Here is a 13,319-nt window from a genome sequence, read left to right on the forward strand (position 1 = left end):
TAATGTAGCCCCCCCGGGCAGCTAATTGAAGGCTAACTGCTGCACACACAGAACCAGGACTGAGGTAAGGATTAAAAAAAAATCCTCATAGCCTTTGGTATGACAACTAATTTTTCAAAAGTGTTTCAACAGCTACTACCCCATCCTCAGCACAAGAGCAAAGGGTGAGAGAGTAATCTGTATGTACAAGCACTGGTGTTCAGGCTGCAGCAATCTGGGGCAAGGTTTTTTAAATAAAACCTGAGGGAGCAAATTACTCATCAGGTTTTCCATCGTGTCGGGGCAAAAGTGTTTTTGGAGCTCTAGGGAAATCAGCTTTTAGGCCCCATGAGCAAAAAGGTTGTCTGAACATTAGGATCTCCAGCAACGAGGTCTGTCACTGCCTGGGCAGTTGAAGCAAATCACATAGGAGACAAACTGGTTTTGCAGAGCAAAGGGTCCAGGGCAATGTAGAAGACATTTTTCTTAACGTGCACCTTAGTTCCCCTGTTGTGCAGGGCTCCCCCTCTGATCCTGAGGACTGGGTTACCTGCTTAGCTCTGTCCTAGAAAACATGAATTTTAGCTATTAAACACAATGATTAGCTTCACAGGGTACAGCCTGGCTGTTTACACTCCCACATCCAAAAATTGTTTGGGCCACAATGCCTTGGTGGGAAAAGTGTGGGAAGAGAAGCTACCTGTACGCTGGAGGATTTTGTGCCCCTAGTAGCCTGAGGTCCCAAATCTATCCTTGGCCCCTGTACCTGCCAGCATGACCCACTGCCTTGGACAGATCTGTGGGCATCTGAGGCTGACAAGGTCTCCAGGCAGCCCATGGTGGTCCCCAGGAGCCAGCCAGCCTCACTGCTGCAAGAGCCTCTATATTTGCCTCTCTCTGCCTTGCTTTATAACCAGCTTTATGTGGTGGAGCACCTCCAAGTCCACTCCTCAGCATCTTCAAGGGCTGACTGCCATCCCAGGAAGCACAGCAGCTCTTTTTTCCCTTGTCCTGGCCAAGTTTTGGAGCTTGGCACATACCCTGGTGAGTGGCATGCAGATCCTGGTTGATAATCACCTGCTGCCCATCCCAGCAAGGTGCCAGCCCATGTGGCTGGCCACAGCCAGCTAACAGGTTTCACACCAGTGGAGGCATGAAGCACAACTGAACCATGCAACTCTATGCACCCTGCAAATTCCGCAGAGCCAGGAACTAAACACAATGGAAGTACACATCTCTTTACTTAACCTCAAATCAACTTGCAGCCTATCACTTTCTCTCAAGCGGAGACGGTTACTTGCTCACTTCAGAGGTACTTAAATGAATTAACTGCACATCCCAGGTCTCCCAAAAGAGCCTTAGAGGCGGTAAATCCTTCAACAGACTGGGGACAGGTGAGCTGGGGTGCACCTGTTGGCTCAGGCACTCTTTCAAGGAGCTGGTGCCAAAAGCTATGCAGGGATGCGAGGGGAGAATCTCCTTTGCCCACAGCTCTTCCATTCTCCTGGAGTATCCACCGATATTCACTCTTGGAAAGGATGCTGAGTGATATGCACCTTTGGTCTTGCTCCCTTACGGTCTTGCTTCCTCCTACAGGAATCGCTCTTTCTTGACTTCCAGCCTCACTAATTGCTTTCTGAGAACCTGTTTTGGAAAGCAGTGCCTGCAGTTGTAAGGATGGGCTGATTTCCCATCTTTCTGTGGCTTTTGGCATCTTTGATGTAAGTTTAGGCAAGACAGGCTGTGTGGGACTATGACAGGTCAGGTTTATTTATGAGATACTTGCTCATAACTCTTCACACAGCTTCTCACTTACCCCTGGGGTTTTACTACTTAAAATTTGACATCTCTCCTATGTAGGAAGGGAGAGAGGAGGAGGCACTGTTGCCCAACATTACATTCCTTCTGCATCACAGCTGAAGGTTGTTACAATCCCTCTTCTTCCTTAAGTTTCTTCCTATTAATTATTACATCTTGTTTCACAAGTTGACTATAAAAGTGCCCACACAGCAGGGACACAGGGGGAAAGATGAACCCTGAACCAGAACCGCTGGCCTGCATCACTGCCACCCACAAACCCAACCTGAAAAAACGCTAATTGGAATGGGATCTGCACCCCTCAGCTCTACCATTGCCCCAGGCTGCCGCAGCCACCTGCACCAGGAACACCTGTGGAGGGTCAGAGCATGGACAACATCTGGTTCCCTACCATAGTCTCCACAATATTGTGTACTGGTAATTTTTATTAAAAAAAAAAAAGTACCAAGAAATTAGGGGCATTTTAATAATGCTGAAATTATTTTTGTTAGGAAAATTGGTTCTGAGAAAGATCTCTAAACACGTTTTTATTACTAAATGTTCTGGCAGCTGTAGAAATTGTGTGTGGCTGTCAGCAAACCCAGTGAGACTCCCATGGATGACCACAATCCTGTCAGAACACATGGACCAGTTACATTATGCATCTGCCAGAGATGTGATCTCATTTGCCCCTTGCCACTCTCATTCACTTGAAGCCCTTGGACCATGATGGAGATTGAATTTCCTGACTGACCTCTCTGCCACCAGGGATGAAAGGGGAGCTGTGTCATGGCAGAGGTTCAGGTTTCACAAGTTTTCCTAATGCGGATGGGACTTTTGCAGATGAACTGGTCTGACATCAACTGATCCCAATGCTGCAAAAGCCACTGAGGGGGGAAAGCAGCTGCTGGTGGTGCTGGCTTCTGTGGGAACAGCTCAGAAGGCCATGATGAGCACCCATCAAACATGCCTTTTTTTCTAGCACTTGCTGCTGCAATCCAGGAGCACATCAAGCCTGAATGTGCTAATGTGTCAAAAATTAACTGGGTGCAAAGCAGAGGCAACACATACTTGTATAAGCGAGTGCAGCTCGGGCTTTGCAGAGCCCCTGCCCCTGCTACGAGCTCACCTGCCCCCCAGTGCAGACCATCTTGGCTCAGAGTCCTGCATCTTGCTCAAGGGCATAGGAGGAGAACTATTTTTAGCTGTTGTGGCAGGCCAGCTTAGTGCCAGCAGGGAAGGGATGACACTTCTCATGTCCTCAAACTGCGTTGTGCTGGGGGTTTTGCAAAAATCAGCATTTAAAAGGCAAATCAGCTGCAGTAACTGTTGGGAAGGGAAGGGCGTCAGGTGCTGTTTAGCTCTCTGTCCTTTCTTGTGTCAGAAGAACAGGACAGAAGCCAGATAGAGCCACCTGGAGCTGTAATTCCCCAGCAAAGAGGACACTGGCTAATGTAGACTTCATGCCCTTGTCACCTTCCTGCTTCTCCCAGGCCAGAATGAATTATTTTTTAAAATACTAAGCTATTTTGTGATGTGACTTGATCTCCCAGCTCCCACAGCTGAGGAGACAGTGTCAGCCTCAATTGGTGGAAGGGGGTCTAAACTGCAGGTTTAATTAGATCCACTCCTTACTCTTTCTTGCCTCACATGGTTGTGTACCACCACTAACCCGTGGTCTTAACATCATTCTACCAGTGGATAGTCACCAGTACAAGTAAATACACTGATCCCCAGCGGACATGTGCACAGCAACACGCACACCCACTGGCAGCTGTAGCTGCCTGCAGTCCCTCCAGGCTGTGACAGCCTCTGGCAAACCAGCATCCCTCAGCTGGCAGAGCTGCACACATGCTATTGCTTTGGCATCTTTGTGTTACAGACAGGGCCCCTTGCCCTGCCCTTTTTCCCCTATGGCCCAACTCCATGAGTGCGTTTTCCTGACCAGCTGGCTGCTCTTAGCTTGTGTTGCAACCTGGCTGACCTGCCAAACTAAGCATATTTACATGCCCAAATCAACAGTTCCAAATGCCCAACTGAACTGTTGACCAGAAAACAGATCAACAGGAAGTAACTAAAGGACATCAAAACCTGTTACATTTGAAGTCCTCTGGGGGTTTTTTTATGCTAACTCACCACATCTAAGTGCTGAAAGATTTATTTTTTTTTTAATTGCCTGAAGCCTGTGGTACCAGGGAGCAAAGGCTCCAGCTGTTCTGGACTCCCAGAGAAGCTCCTTGTCCACAAGGGCGGCTGCACTGGCCCACCATCCCTGTCTGTACCTGACTGGAGTGCTGCCACCTTTTTTTTCCAGACCATTCTTTTGATTATTCAAGTACTTCCCCAGCTTACAAGTACGCCCCATGTTGCTTCCCTCCACCTGACCCCAGAGAGGGGTTTTGCCAGATTCTTTGCTAAAGGTAGTTACAGATGCTTCTGAAGCTTGATCCCTTCCTAGGGGTTTGCTGAGGAGGGGGCCCTGATTTTGGCCTTTTGACTCTGGCCTGTTCACTTTTCTGTCACTTGGGCTGCTCTGACCTTCAGGACCTGCCACAGGAGGAAGGAGAGGATGCTCTCTCTTCACTGAACTTGGGACACTTGAGGCTCCTTGGGACCTACTCAGCCTTTCTGCTGGGTGCACATCCAGCACCACTGACAGACAGCAGGTGTCTGAGCCACCTGCACTGAGGCCTGAGGCTACTAGGGGGGCCTTAGCCCCTCTTCCAGATAGCTCTTCACATATGCATGCACAGGCAATACTTCTTGAAGTGAGGCAGATTATACCCACCCTATAAGCTACCAATAACAGCAACCTCCACCAGCAGCACGCCCAGCAATACCCTTGCTGTACTCCAAAATGTGAGAGATCTGCGCTGCTCGTTCCCCTGGAGGTGGGCGTTGCCTCTCTGTGCAGGGACAGGGCGGGGGGGGAAGCGGGAAGGAGCTGAAATAAATAACTTACACTTTTTCTATGGATAAACAACATTTAATCCAATTCCTTAATTGTATTCTTTAAACATGTGTTCATTAGAGCATAAGCAAAACAGTGCTGGGTGCGCGAGGGATTCGCTCCACCCAACATGCACACTTTTAACAATAAGAAGTGTGCTTAAATACAGGTATGGTATTATGTATTCATAATGACCCCAGAAACGCCTATACATATTCATGACGTTTCCCGCTTTTTATTAAAATGAGTCTCAGGTAACCATTTACATATTCCCCTCTTTGACCCTCCCCTGTTGCGCCTGCACAATGTCACTTGGTGAATTTGAGGAAGGGTCTTTAGGGGTCTTTGGATGAAGGCTCCTTCAGCTTCGTCACAGTGGACTTTTTACCTTTGGCTCATTAGGAGGAACTGGCTGGAATCCAAGCTACCAAACCAACTGCAACCAGACTGGCGCCCCCTTTTTGCTGTAAATCTTGGCTATCTTGTCTCCTCAAGGTTGCAGCTGGTGCTGTAAAACTTCTTATCTCGGCATTTAATGAAGTCCTGCTTTTTTTTAGCACAATTAGTTACATACAGCTCTAAACTAGATATTAATAATGTGGTTTAAAATGTTAGCTTGTTAGTAGGCCCTTATTATATAGTTGCTTAACCCCTAAAATGTTAGTTCCCTCTATCAATACAACTTCCTAAACAAGTTTCATAACTTTTTACATAGAACTTAACCACCTTTCCCTTTTCCAAGTTCAGAGTCCGTGCCTCATTTGGTTATACCTGTAAACATTAAACATCTTAGCACGAATCACAACTGCATTTTTCGCAGAGCTGAGGTCTGCCACGGCAGCAGGGACCTCACAACCCTGCGGCTGCTCCGGCCGCACCAGCCGCGCCAGCCCCCGCGCCGTCCCTGCGCGGCCGCCTCCACTACTGGCCCGAACCCCTCCCCGCAGGAGCTTAAAGAGCTGGTTTGTGCCCGGTGGAAAGTCCCCGGGGCAGCGCTATGTCCCAAAACCAAGCGGGGAAAGACGGCAATACCTGGTGAGGAGGAAGAATCGCCCTCCCGGGAAGCGCGGAGAAGCGCAGCGGAAGAGGACGGAGCGCGTTGCCGAGGCGGAGCTGGGAGGCCGGGCAGAGGGTGCTGGCAGCTCCCCTTCCCCGGGGCCGCTCCCAGGGTGCCGGCGCCGCGTCCCTCCGCTAATGAAGGAGCTGTTTGTGCCCGGGCAAAGGTTGCCCCCGGCGCTGGCTCCTCTCCCGGGGAGCCCGGCAGTCCCACGGTGCTGCTACCAGAGCTGTGTCCTTCTCCACCTGCCCGTAACTTTTTTCCTTGATAATTTCTCCAGCGTGCTCAAGAGGAGGCTCACGGGGCCCCACTTCCCCGAGTAGCATATATTGCCTTTTTTCCTCTCTTACAAGCAATTAATTATGTTCTGAATGTTTCTGAAGTTGCCTTGAGATTGCCGTAGTACTTAAGGAATCAGGCTAGCAGTCAGGATGGCAATAACACAGCATGTCCGTGGGCCTGGACATTTCGGTGATCCCAGGTCAATGAAGAATGGTTCCTCGCTACACTGCAAATGCCTGATAAGCACAGCCAGGCAGGACTGTTCACATTAATCTTTCTCAGCAGAAAACCACAAAGTTTGTCAAAAAAACCTGTCTGCAGGCTCCCAAGGATGAAATTGCATACTGGGGATTCTCAGTCCCAGGGGATTTGCCATTGCAGGACATTTTGGCTAATATTTGACTGCTTGAGCATTTGTCCCTGAGCAGGCTCAGCAGGACAGTGTTCGCAGCCCATTTCCCTCCAGCACTGTTAAACAGCATTTGCCATGGATCTTCTTAACAGGTGCCTTTTCTTTGTAGCCGTTTAAATACAGACCAGCAGCCCTCTGAAGGGCATCTGCACATACAACAACAGTGTGCACGGCACACAAATGGCTGTTCGCCTCCCAGTCTAGCAATGGTCTTAAGTAATAAAACTAAAGCCATGATATATTACACATATGCAATCACTGACCTTTTTAGCTACGTAATTTTTAGGTTTTTTTTTTCCTTTAACAGTCAAAGGAACAAGAAAGAATTCTGCCAAAATTATAGTATAGCTTGATTTTTCTGAATGTTTCAAGAAGATATGAAAACAGGGTGTTGAATAAGACAGGGAAGGCAGAGGAATGGAGAAGGCTTGCTTGCTTAGAAGTTGTTGGTGGGCTTGGTGTATTGATTGTAAAATGTGCACTATTTTAAATAATTGCAGGACATCTGCGATAGCTTTTGAGAGAGGTCTTTCAGATATGGAAATCTCTCGTCCTTCAAATATGAACAGAGTTCATGGTGCCAGCTAAGAGGAATTCTCCTCCTGAGATTCTACTTCTCATTGCTTAGAACTTCACCCAATGTGAATGATTTGGGTTGAAATTTTCTGTCTCGGATGTTCATGCAATGCTGGATGTTTCAGGGAATTCCTAGCATGCCTTTTCCTGAGAAAGAGATTCAGAAAATTGCATGCTGTTTTGGGATACCAAATCTTACAGTAATTTCATTGAGAAACTCTTACTCCATCATAAGATAAAGTATTTTGAAAGAGTGAACACACTGTGCTTTGCCATAATTGAAGATGAAGAAAGAGCTTTGTCCTCTCTTGCTATGTCATCTAGATGTGTGACTTCCCACAACTAGTGTTTGTTTATCCATGCAGACATCTATACGGGGAATAAATTTCAACTCTTTCATGCTGCCATTGTTTTTCTTGCCCCTGCTCTTCACTAAAATGAATGGCGCAATACAGAGACTCTTTGATCCATCTCACGGAGCCCTGATTAACCAAAGATCAGCCATCCTCTATTTAGGCCTTCAAGATATGAAAAGTTTTTTGCTACAGATGGTGGTGCTTTCTCATGAAAGGTGGGGAAAAGAACAAGAAGGGACAAAAAGCTCTGCATCACAGCCCAGCTGCTGAAGACCTTCTGGATGTTTGTGTATATATTATTCTGTGTATTGTGCAAAGTATGTAATTTTGAACTAGCAAATTGACTACATGCTATTCCAAGTGCAACAGTCACGTGTTTGTATTTTGAGAACACTCCTGACAAACTCTGTAATAGTGACTGCTGTATCCTTCGACTGAGTGCAAGTCGTGATTTGGGCACTCAGGAAAAGTGCACCAGGCTTCTGACACAGAACAGACACAATCCTGATCGCACCTGCAGCTCTTTCTGAACAACGACTGGCAGTGGCATCCCAGCACACCATCCACTCAGCTCCAGCAGTCTTTAAGAGGTGTTACCCCTTACTTTACAATTCCCTTTGCCTTGTGCACTCTCCTGTAAAGAGCGGTAGCGGTAAGCAGCAATGACCTCTGTGAACACAGCAGTGCTGACTTGTTTCTGATCTGATGAATGGCATGGATCACTTCTCTGCCACTTCTTTAACCAGTTCAAAGATCAAGTCAAGCATCAATGCCCATGGCAAGTTACCATTTTAGAGAAAAGGTTAAGCTGCTTCTCATTCTACTGTTTCCCCAAGGCATTTACTTCTGGAGGGGTTCGCTCAATATGAGGGAGATTCCACCAATACTGACATTCCCATTGAAAAGCTTTTTTAAAATATTTACCCAAAGATTACCCATTTATCCCTGGTTCTTTTCCTATGTTCCTGATCACCTCAGTCAAAACTGCTTTTCATTCTCATCACTGGCAATGAGGCTATGGAGACAATCTTCACATGGATCACCCCATGGTGCTGTTTTTGTCTTGTTCCTGTGCAAGTCAGTTCATCTCTGCACAGAACACTATGAGGCAACATTAATCATTAGATGCCTGTGAGCGCTTCATGGTTGGATCCTACTCATCTGCAACAAACACCTGAGCAGTATCCACGCCTGTGTGTGTTAGACAGGAATGCAGAGAGAGGAGACTTAATTTGTCACCAAATGAGATATTCCTCATTACTTCTGATTTGTCGTAAACCTAGGTTACTAATTTATTTGAAAGAACTAGTTCTGTATGCAAACTACTCTGCAGTAATTTTTATATGCCAGTTTTATTTTTAAAAGGATACTTCCCCATTTGAGGTATATACTTTTTAGGCGTGATTTTTCTCAGCCTGATTGAACTTAGTGCTCTTGAAATCAGTGTATCAGTGGTTCAAATTTCTGAACTTTAGCAAACAAATATGTGAACCACCCACTGTGTTACTTTCATGGAGGAACCTAAATCATCTGGCGAGGACACATAAAGCCATTAAAACATGAATAATGAAGCCAAATGATGGATGTAACTTGATTAGAAAACAAGATTAATAAAATATGTATAGAAAATTAGTGATTTGCGTTAGTTAGAGATTTAAGGGAAATGGAGAATAAATACATTCCTGAGAAGGGCTAAGAGGACCAGTCACAAAGAATAGTACTGTAGATTGCTGTAATTCTGATTTTTCTTGCACTATCTGCCCACTCCAATTCCTGAATGAAGAAGTTACAGTTAGTTTTCACATCCGCTGAACAGCAACTGGTTACAAGTTTTACAGTCTTGTCATTATTCTCTTTTTTATCAATTCATACCCATTCTACAGTACCTGCAGCTTTTTTTGTCACTATTGAATTTGTCCCAGCCAGCTTATACAAACAAAGGCAAAAAAGAATAATATTATTCCTGCAAATACAAAACATGTCACATTTTTAATGCACATTTTGTCAGTCACCACTTAACACATTACCCAAATTTTGGTTTACACCTGCAAACACAAACAGGGAAAAGACACACGTGATACTTGCCAGCCTGAACCATGGGCTCTCCATGGAATGCCGAAGCACGTGCCCAGCTCCTACAAAGGAGCATGTACCAAACCAAGAGTTGGTGATAGGAGATCATTAAATTGTGTAAAGGGGTAAAGATTAAATAACATGTGTTTGACTTTATTCTTGCACATAATTGCAGATAATAAATATAAATTAAGAACCACCATGAACATATATTGTACTAAACCCACATATTCTAGGCAAACTCCTTCCGATGAGTATGTACTTCTCGCGTGTTACCAAAATGCACATTCTATCAGAATCGTGTACAAAATTATTAGGTTACCAGTACGTAGATGTGCTTTAACCTTCTTCATGAGAGATGTAACAATGCAGACACTGCTCGACTGCATTTACTAGAACTTTCTGTGTTAACATTCATAGTTTTTTTTCTTAATCTCTGAGTTTAATTTCTACCCTGTGATTCTGGTGTGGGATTCAGACAAGCATCTTTAAGATATGTTTGCACAAGGGTACAGGATCTCTTTTCTGCAGCCACAAATACCTTGCTGGTATCATGCCCTCACAGCACAAGTGACCTTGTATTTTGTAAGCCCTTGCAAGAGGCATTTGCAGGCCTTGCATGTTGCTGAGCCCAATGCTATGGAGGCTTCCCAACTGAGGATCTGGTAAAAATAAGCTGTGAAAGTTACAGGAGAATGCCAGGTTCCTCCATCCTAGAGCTGGGATGCCAGACTATGTTCTGTTTCCCCAGAGCTGTTGCAAAAAAGCCCTCAGCCCTCAGGCAGGATTAATTCCCTTGTTTAGACATTCAGGGTATCACCCAAAGCATTTGACACAGAGCACACATAGTTTGGATAGCTTTTTTTTCTACAGAGATGTTTAAACTATAGAAATTTGCACAAAGAAATTGAAGCGAGTTACTAAAATAGAAAGCACATCTGTTTTAAAACATAAACTCAACGTATCAAAGACATTTACTTACCATTTTTTCTCAGTTATCATTAAACTAATGATAATTGCTCTCATTCCTATATTTAACCCAGAAAGTATGTCTTCAGCAACTACAAGACAGTCAAACAGAATATGATATCAAATTTAGAATAAAAACATTTGTCATTGTGCAATAGTGACCAGCAATTAAGACAGATGAGAATTCTAACCCAGTATCTCATAAAACTATTACATAACTCCAAAAATAAATTTGCACTAAGATAGAGATGAAAAATACAAACATAAAAGACCTTAAAGAGTCAGATAAGAAACTATAAAAAGGAATTCTTTATATGAGCAACAAGAGGAAAACATGCCCCACGGGAACAGAAGCATTTATTCTCAAACTCAATGCTCTCTTGCAAGAGGATTTTAGATAAACTATGAATATTTAAGAGAAGGAAATCAACTCAGCCTGTCTATGCTATGTTTATAATGCATGACTAGTGTTGAACATATTTTTGTCCATATGGAAAAAACAAGCAAACAGAAATGCTAGAGACATTTTTTTACAGCAATAACCTTCCTCAGGTTAAAGAATAGGATATCCCACAGCATCTTCTAAGCTATTCATGTATAAAATAATGAAAAGTGCACCTGTAGATCAACAAACTTTTTATTTCCAGGGGAAAAAGTAACATCATTAGTTCAGGGAAATTCACGTCTCACTTGAATCAAAGACAAAATATGAACTGACTTCAGTAACAGAAGGAGCTGGCTTTCAGGATTAAAAGCCATCAAGCTACATTGTGTTTTAGAAAAGTCTTTATGTTTTAGTCTGTAAAGATTGCTTACTAGCATTGTGCATTTAAGTTTGTTTTTTTTACTTTGCTTTTTATTTACCTTATGTATACCTATTACAGGTCCTGAATCCCTCAAGTCAAAGGAATACATGACATTCATTGACTATTCTTAGCAGGGAAACCCCTAATGTCAGTTATTCAGCAGGTAAGGAAGTAGAAAAATTAATTTTAATTGTTGTTTAGTACCTTGTTAAAAATAAGACCGTACAAAATAAAGCAATTATCTGAAGTTCTTTTGGGGGCGAAGGTAGTTGCAATGTCAACCAGTACCAGGTTAATTCCTTGTTAGGTCTACTGCATGATGTTTTCTTTTTTAGCATGGTTAAACCCCTGTTTAAGTCAGGGCATGCGGAGTTTGGCAACAGATCTTGCAGATAAGGAGAGCTGTTCTGCTCTGGAAAGTGGAGGGGGATCTGAAAGCAGTGGAAGAATACCAGATCTGCTCTTCAGCAAAATAAAAAGCCACGGCATGTGAGTAATCCTGTCTTCAGTCATCAAAGTACATACTCAAATCATCCTCTGAATAACAGTGAGATTACTCAGGCGGGTAAGGTTAAGCACATGCTTTTGCTGAACTAATATATCTGGACAGAAGGCATGGTGTTCTATGTAGTTCTATTCAGAGTTTTTCTCTGCAAATCCTGGAACACCCACGGAATTGAAGGGACCATAAAGATCCCTCGCTGCTTTCCATGTAATTATGACACAGAAACTCCCTCAACTTAAACTTACCAATTTTTTGCTTGGCTTTGAAGCATGTTAGTCCTCATATAGGATATGATTTTATCCTAATACCAGGACCAAAATGTTACTTGACACTCTAGGAGAGTGGAGTGAAGGAAAAAAAAATCTTTTTAGGGGATATAAACCATTATTCTGGTTTCAGAAGTCATTGAAACTAATGCGATTGTGCAGATATAATTGAAAAATGTGACGATTAAACTGTACAGTATATAGAGTATTTATCTACAGTAATATAGATGTCTTATTTTGGGGTACATGGCAAAGAAGTAAACAAGGGAAGACTTGTTTTGATGAGATCGTACCAGCTAGTAGGAGAGTAAGAGCCTAAGATGCGAAGAACTCTGATTTCAAACCAGGGATGACAGGGTTCACACAGCCCAGGCAAGAGAGGGCTGTCTGAACCCCAATACAGAAGCTTCATGTGCTGCTCCCCTCAAACCAAGGGTAACTGAGAGAAGAAGGCACAGATCTTCAGACAAGTTAAAAACCCCCAGGGCTGGAGGTAGACTGAAAAAGGGGAGGTGGGACAGAACGGCATAAAAATAGCAGCCAGAATGATGCATTCCTGTCTACCAGTTTCCTGTGGTCCACAGTCATAAGGCACGATCACTGCACCAGCAAAAAGCATTGATGCACACACAAGGTGTAACGATAGTGGCATATTTACAGACACTGACTAAAACTACTAGAGTAACTGGTAACTCTTCTATTGATAATTTTTAAATTTTATTTTTCTAACTGATTTTGTGCGTTACAAAGGGAAAATGAGCTACAGATATCTGGTGTATGAGAAAAATGGCGTGTAGATACTGTGTCTACTAATCATTCACCAATAACTAAGTCCACCTCTGTGAAGAGAGCCTAACATATGCTGTTTATTCTTTTCCACCAAGGACTGAGAGATCTTGATGGAGGTGTTTGGCAAAGGTGTAGCTCTTGAAAGTTATGAGGAATTTGATGCTAGATAGGAGCTGAAGTAAGTAAGAGGGGAAGCACTGAAATAATGGTCTGGAATGAATACAGCTTTCAAAGGCATCAGACATTTTAGTTTTAACTAAACTAAAAAGAACTTACTAAGCCAGCAGTAGATCCAGTGAACAATTTTTTTCTAAATCACTAATAAAAATACATTTGCCATTCAACAGAATGAACAGAATACAAACTATTTGCACATTTTGCAAAGTTAGTATTATTTTTTCAGTTGCAAGTTGTTCCACAGAATACTTTTCTTTGTTAGCAATGACACCTTTTCTAGTAGAAAATTTGAAAAAAAGCATTAGTTTAATTTTGAAATTATTGA

The sequence above is a fragment of the Nesoenas mayeri genome (assembly GCF_963082525.1).
Source record: "Nesoenas mayeri genome assembly, chromosome: 3".
In the NCBI taxonomy this organism is placed as follows: Eukaryota; Metazoa; Chordata; class Aves; order Columbiformes; family Columbidae; genus Nesoenas; species Nesoenas mayeri.